The sequence below is a fragment of the Diadema antillarum genome, unplaced genomic scaffold, assembly GCF_040938485.1.
Source record: "Diadema antillarum isolate AM-2024a unplaced genomic scaffold, OU_Dant_1.0 seq00000731_RagTag, whole genome shotgun sequence".
Taxonomy (NCBI): Eukaryota; Metazoa; Echinodermata; class Echinoidea; order Diadematoida; family Diadematidae; genus Diadema; species Diadema antillarum.
In genome coordinates, this window is record NW_027271632.1 from 225,560 (window position 1) to 232,929 (window position 7,370).

Below are 7,370 nucleotides of genomic sequence, written 5' to 3' on the forward strand. Positions count from 1 at the left end.
ACTCGCGGAAGTCCCGCACATTATAGTATAAGTATAATGGGGGGTTGGGTTTCCGGACACCCGCATGAAAACTTACTTATTTTACATAGAATATGCACCCTTTACCTTAAAGACTTGATATAGACTCCTCACATAGGCCTACTAGACAACATACTCTGAAAACGGCGTGAGAATTAACCTGCTAAATCGTTGGATTTGCTCTTCAAAGTGACTCCATGTACGCGTCCGGTCCCATAACGCTTGGTCTACTGTACTGTACAAAGTGTACGTATAGTATAACATACAGTATACGTACGTACGCCACATATGTTATGCACTAAGGGAAGACAGGCCGGCCGGCCGGCAGCCCGAAAACTAGAAGTTGTTTACAGGATTGACAGCGCGTACGCGTATGCATGCAATTCATCAAAGGAGCCGCCGCGCGCACAGACGATCGGCAATCTACCATAGGATTACAGGCAGTGCAGTTGTACTGAAGTAAAGGAAGGAGGTGTGTCTCATTTCAGCGCTTCCTATTGGCTACATTCTTGAACCCATTTTATAACACGCTTTACGTACTGCAAGTCAGTGCCATAAAAACCAGTCACGCAGTGTGAGTGGATGTTGTCAGGATAGGGAAGGCATTATAAGGTCATCGGCATCTCGTTCTATACTAGCCAGGCAGCGACTTGCTGTGCATCGACTTGTGAGGCTGTAGTTACCTTGGGTACCTGAAAAGAGATATTTTGAGGATCGGGTTTCTCCTTCAAGAATTCTGCCAGCGATCGACGTTCGGCAACATGACGGTCAAGGTTAAAGTGATTTATTGGTAAGGACACTGCAACTTTGCAAGCGTTCCACCGCTGTTGATCATGACGATGTTAATTTGATATCCGTATAAACTTAAAAATACTTATAGTGGGTCATAATTATTATAAGCCCTCCAGACATTTTTATCATGTGTGATCAATGGAGATGGGTAAGAGACTGAGTAAGAAATCTACAAATGCAGAATAACCTACGTTGTAAGTGATGGAATGAACGACTTTGATAGGAATAGACTGCTCTGTATGATTGATAAAGCCCTACTGTAGCAATTAAATAGTTAAGAATTTAACTGGTGATTGACGTAAGACGCGTGTGTGAACACAGTGAATATTCGATACATGTGGTTCAGATGGCAATCAAGCATAATTTTATACACTTGTGTGTGTATATAAAATAGGCCTTCGCTTTCATATGCTTCTATGTATTATAAGTTACATTTAATAACTAAGTAGGTGATTATGTTGCATGTGAATTTAAATTTAATTTCATAGGCCTACCGGGTACCGGTACTATCTCTCTACCCTCCATTCCTCTTCTTTCCTGTCTCTCTCTCCCTCTGTCAATCAACAGTGGATTGACCGACACGTAAATGTATATAGATCTTTACATATATATATATATATATAATATATATATATATATATATATATATATATGTATCTATTTATGTACCGGTATTTATTTATTCATTTATCTATTGACTTTGCTCTTTGTCTTGTCCACCCAACTTGCCTCTAAAAAAGGGACTTTACTTCGATCCCCATTGCGTATATGCATGTGCATTCACACTTACTGAACCACTCCTGTTTATTTTCTCTATCTCTCAATCCTTCTGCAACATTGACATTGCTCTCTCTCTCTCTCTCTCTCTGTGCAGATGGAGTGACCTTGTTTGCCCATTTATGCTAGGCACACATTGGTGACATTGCATTTTGTCAGTTTGGAAAGGGTGTGCTCTATTGTTGGCCTCAGGGTGTGCTATATTGATGGCCTCTGTGTGTGCAGCAATCACACAGATAGCTATACACAGCCTTGTTGCTGTACATGGTGTCACATGGCGTCTGGTCGGGCTATCACACTGAATGCCATCAATAGAGCACACCACCGACCAGATGCTTTGCAAAGCACAGTGTCTCTTCGTAACAGTGCTATGTATAGTTAATAAATGACAAGGTGATAATGCTACCTTGTGCAGCCTTACTATAATTTGCAATTGAGAAAAAAACAAAAACAAATGAAAAGTGTACTGTACAGTTGTCTATACATTATCTAAAATTAAACCACTTGTTTTTATCAATTTAGTATGCTCTGTGTCTTCAGAAGTACATATTATGTAGTAAGGTAATTGCATCCAGCTGCCTTTCATGGAGCTATCCTCTGGCTACATGTTTTGATATAATTATGTCGGCACACTGGGAACCTTTATTTATGCAATGATTAAACTTTATTCTCACTGTCTTGTTTCTTCCTTCCAGTGGAGCATGAGGGTATCGCCCCAAGGTAAACTAACCTTTTTTTCTTTAATCTGTTCAGAACTTTTGTGAGTTTAAAGGACAAGTCCACCTTCATATACATAAGGATTGAGAGAATGCAGCAATATTAGCAGAACACATCAGTGAAAGTTTGAGGGAAATTGGACAATCCGTTCAAAAGTTACGAATATTTTAAGTATCTGCGCAGTCACTGCTGGAAGAGAAGGCTACTACAGTGTATGATGTCACATGCGTACAACTATACATGTATAAGGAAAATAAAAAGAGAATTTCACAAAACTTTACTTTTTGAATAAAGTGCACAGTTGTTTGACTTGCTACTGACATATGTTGAGGGTAATATTATTCCCCCTGCCTTCTGAAAGAGAGAAGTCGAGTGTTCTTTTGTTATGCTAGAAAAATGGAAATATGTTGAATTTTCTTTATTCTTTCTTTATATCGTTGTACTCATGTGACATCACAAGCTATAGTAGTCTTTTCATCCAGCCGTGACTGAGCAGAAACTTCAAAACTTCATAACTTTTTAACGGATTGTCCGATTTTGCTCAAACTCTCATTAATGTGTTCTACTAATATTGCTGCATTCACTCAACCCACATGTCTGTGAAGGTGAACTTGTCCTTTAAAATTACTCAAATTTCTGATGTCTTCAATGGATGAAGAATGATGTCTGTATTTGGCATCTTGTTTTTCCTCTCTTTTTTTTGGGGGGGGGGGGTGGGGTATAATTTTTAATACTTACTTTATCTTTGTGTGAAAGGATGAATTAAAGATGTTTTGGAGATTACTTACCTGATCTACATGTACTTTTATACTAACCTGTGATGTATGCTAATATTATCTCTGTGCTTCCATATGTATGAAGATTGGTCCTTAAAAAGTCACATGAACTGTAAGAATTCAGTCTCAGAAATTTCAGGCAAACTAGCTTGCATTGAAAATATTTCGACTGTGTTGTAGGATGACATAAGGGTGTATTAACTAAAGGGAAATATTTTTCACTTAGTCGTGCATCACAGTAGGGTTAGCATCCATGCAGCAGTAGTGTATAATTCCTGGATGTTGCAATGCCATCTACAAAGTTATCAATAACATGTTTCAATAATAACCCTTAAAACTCTAGAAAGATAATATTTGGGCCTATGCAAGTGCAGTTCAATTTTAAACAACTGACTGCAAATTTTAAAGCATTCAACACCTTGATGTAATATTGTGACCATGCCTTTTTCTTTCTCTCTTTTTCATTGGTCTCAGTTTCAACGGCTGGCTGGACAGCTGAAGGATGAATTTGGGGATGATGTGGAAATGGTAAGTTCCAGTCTAAATTTCAAATTTAAACTAACCTGTTAGTGTGGCCCCTGAAAATGGAGCAAATAGTACTAGAATGTTTTTTTTCTCTCTCTTTCTTTTATTTGAACAAGTTGACTTGAATTTGTCTCCTGTCTGTGTATTGTGGATGTCATTTAATGAATTGTAGAAAAACATAAATAAGAAAAAAAAAATAGATGAACACAAGATGTGATATGTACTGGTATGTGTGCCTTCTGAATTTAAAAAAAAAAAGGAAAAAGGAGGCACAAACCTGTCGAAAAAGGCAAGATTTAGTCAGGCTTTAAACAGCTCTTTTGGTGACTTATTTGAGGAAGATTAAATTATGTATTATAGCTGCTCAGGAATGTAGTTTTCACATGTTGGTGCATACCCCCCCCCCCCCCCCCCCCCCCCAACAAACAAACCAATTGAATACAAACATTTCTCCAGAACAGGTTTTGTTGTTGTTTTTGTTGTTATTTTTTTCCAGACAAATACCAGAAAAAAAAAAGCATTCATCACGGAAATATTGCTGCTTACATACCATGAATATTTCACCTGAATGAAGGACTACTTACCGTTACATCAATACATTCATTCATTCATTTGAAAGGGATCTTTGGATCTATGCTCATTGTGTATTTCATTTAATTGTTTTGTTTCACCCCACAGATTGGAGAAGGAACCCCAGAAGTGACGGGAAGCTAGAGGTGTTTGTCAATGGCAAGCTCATCCACTCCAAGAAGGTAATGTTGATTTACATCATCTTTGAGTGCTAAGTTGTTACAGACAGATGTACTGGTAATATGATACACCCCGGTAGAAACATGTAGAAATATGTTGAACAGGAGATGATCATTTTTTGCTTGGAGAGTAAAATACTCAGTTTGGGGATTCTTGAAAAGGGAGAAAGAATTAAATACTCAGCGGGTATTTCTTGTGTGCTGGGATTCTGCCCTGATCCCGCTCTTATTGTGCTTCCATTTCTGTTTAGGTGATAACATATGGTTCAAGGTAGTGATGTAACAGTGCCATGATGAGCATCATTTCTAACGAGCTTCAGTGCTTCATTAGTGACCACTATTGCTATTGTTCTAGGTTTGTGATGTTGTTGTTTGGGTAGGGAGGGAGGAAACAGACATATGACTTCATCTACAAGTAGATCTGTGAGATAATGAGGAGAGTGTCCTTGTCGTACTTAAACCCAGAGAGAAGCCTCAGTTTCTTGTCATGAAGAGATGCACGCAACTTGCTCATTACCGTAATCATAAATGAGTCATTCTGCAGCCTGTGCAGCAATCTACATGGAATAATGGAAAACACAGTGGAATCTGCTTAAACTACACCTAACAGTGTTCATTTTAGAAGTCATTGTACAGTGTGTGCATGTTGACATTACAAAATATGTTATAGGCATGTAAACAAAACAGTAGAAGCTAAATTAGATTAGAAGTGTGTGCAGTGGAATTTAATGATGTCACATGACTTTTTACAGTATTATTGGTTGCAACTACAATAATGTAAAAAATTGGAAAACACAATTTGTCTTATAGATTTGCTGTGAGGCAATGGTACCCTCTTCTTCTGTGTAAGCAGGGAGAATCTAAGGATGAAACCTTTGGAAAATATGGCTGGTGTGATTTACCACCCCCATATATATATATATATATATATATATATTTTTTTTTTTTTTTTAAATACAGACACACACACACACACACGTGTGTGTGTGTGTGTGGGGGGGGGTGGAGGGAGCTGCTGTCTCCCTCTCTGTATTAATTCCAGTCTCTCTATTAATTCCAATTCAGTTACACAATATGTTCACTTTTTTTTTCATCTCAAAACATGAAATTAATTTACAAATTATGTGTAGATTTGGTAAGAGAATTCTTTGGCAACTAGAGCATAACCTTATCACCTCATTGAATCTGCATTAGTCACCAATATCACTGTTTTGCAAGAATAATGTGAAACTTCCAAATATGTAACTTTGTGATAAGACTCATTCCTATGCTGTTGGTTTTTTTTTTTCCTTTGTTTGATACATTATCAAAGTCAACTGAAATTTATATTGAGAGTTTCACTAAAAACTATCCACAGTGTCACCTGATATGACCTTTTTCACCAAAGCCAAATCTAACTGTTCATGCATTACTGTAGTTTACCCTTTTTTCACCTAGGGAGGGGATGGCTATGTCGACAGTGAGGCAAAACTCAAGAAGATTGTTGATGCTGTGGCAGCAGCTCTGTGATTGATGTTTCAATTCACCATTGCAGGTACATTTGGAGCATATGTTTTTATAATATCATTTGCTCTTAAAAATAGATATTCAATGTTGCTTTTCCTGTGTTTTATTTGTACATGTGAATGATGCTGCATTTCATATAAACAAATTTCAGTAATTGAGCACCAAATTGTTTTCTTTTATATTTTGTTTTATTTTGTTTTGTAAGGAAGTCGACTCCTGAAAGCTTCAAAGATTATCATACTTTATTCTATATATAGATTCTTTATGTTTGGTTTTAGCTTATTTTAAAAACTGTTTTCCTGGAAATGAATTTGATAAGTGAAATGGAGGTAGGATTTTTTTTCTAAGGTCTTAAAATCACCAGCAAAAGGTTTCACATAGCAGAAGATGTTGTTTTATTTCGTTTCACTCTTATGTTATATCAATGATTTGTCAAGCTTACCTCATCTGAATGATAAAGCATAAACCACAACATTGTGAAGATGTATAAATGTGCTCATCTTTTAATATGCTTTTTTTTTCCTTGTGTGTGACAGCTGAACAGCTCCAGCTCGTGCATTATGGCTATCCTTATCATGACGGATGTAACCCAAAAGTAGTTCCAGCTGCTCGGTTTCATCTCGATTATTCCAGAAGGAGACACCAGATTGCCCAAGCTTGATGGATTTCAGCTGTACATCACTTCTCATGTCATTTCAGATTTTTCTTCCTGTAATATTTCTTGAAGTTTGGCAACATGGAAACATGCGGTATCGTAATGATAATGATAGTAATGCAATGCATCACTTTTGTATTGTACCAGTACACATCACTGAAGCAGTTCATTGTATTATGCATGTACATGGATGCCTTAAGATAAAGGGGAGAAGATAAATGATTGAAAATTATGTATGCATTAGATTCTTTTGGATCCAAAATAAAGTGTAAGCTGGAGGGGCATACTACATTTATGTAGTGAAGAAACCTGATCAAATGTTGTAGTCATACACTGATAAATGTAGTGTTGTTTGCTTGTTTGTTTTTGCATTTTAGTATTAGCTGCCTTTTTCTCCTCTGTTTTAACCTACCTACAGCTTCACTACTACGTACAGTGAACTTGAAGTCTTGGAAACGCGGCTACAGGAATCCTAAGACTGGAGAACTTTCTCCATATGAATGACTTTGAAATTTAAAGTAATAGAACATACTTTAGAGCACAGTTATGTTCATTCCTGGTTTTTCTTTTGTGTGTGTGTGTGTGAATCCCCCCCCCCCCACAAAGCCTTGAAATAAAATCTGATTCAGCTATTCATTCAAAGCAGCAAATGAATAAAAACCATACAGTGTAGATAGTGTAGCTGACCTTGCCTTATTTATAGTCTTCTGCATGTCATGTGTGCAGACATACATGTACTTGTAGATGCCAGTAGTTATCATGAACTGTAGTAGCTGTAATTTAGACATTTGATTTTTCTGTTTGTGATGCATCTCTTTTGTCAGCATGTAATAAAGTGAACATGAGAGAAGACAA

The 7,370-nt window shown here is 37.0% G+C and overlaps 1 long non-coding RNA gene across 1 annotated transcript; it reads left to right on the forward strand.

The window, feature by feature from the left end:
* Nucleotides 1–586: 586 nt before the first annotated feature.
* On the forward strand, nucleotides 587–7,370 carry LOC139738238 (uncharacterized). The gene is made up of 6 exons (XR_011711424.1): nucleotides 587–808; nucleotides 2,283–2,307; nucleotides 3,555–3,608; nucleotides 4,284–4,357; nucleotides 5,792–5,888; nucleotides 6,397–7,370. It is a non-coding gene; the product is annotated as an uncharacterized lncRNA (long non-coding RNA).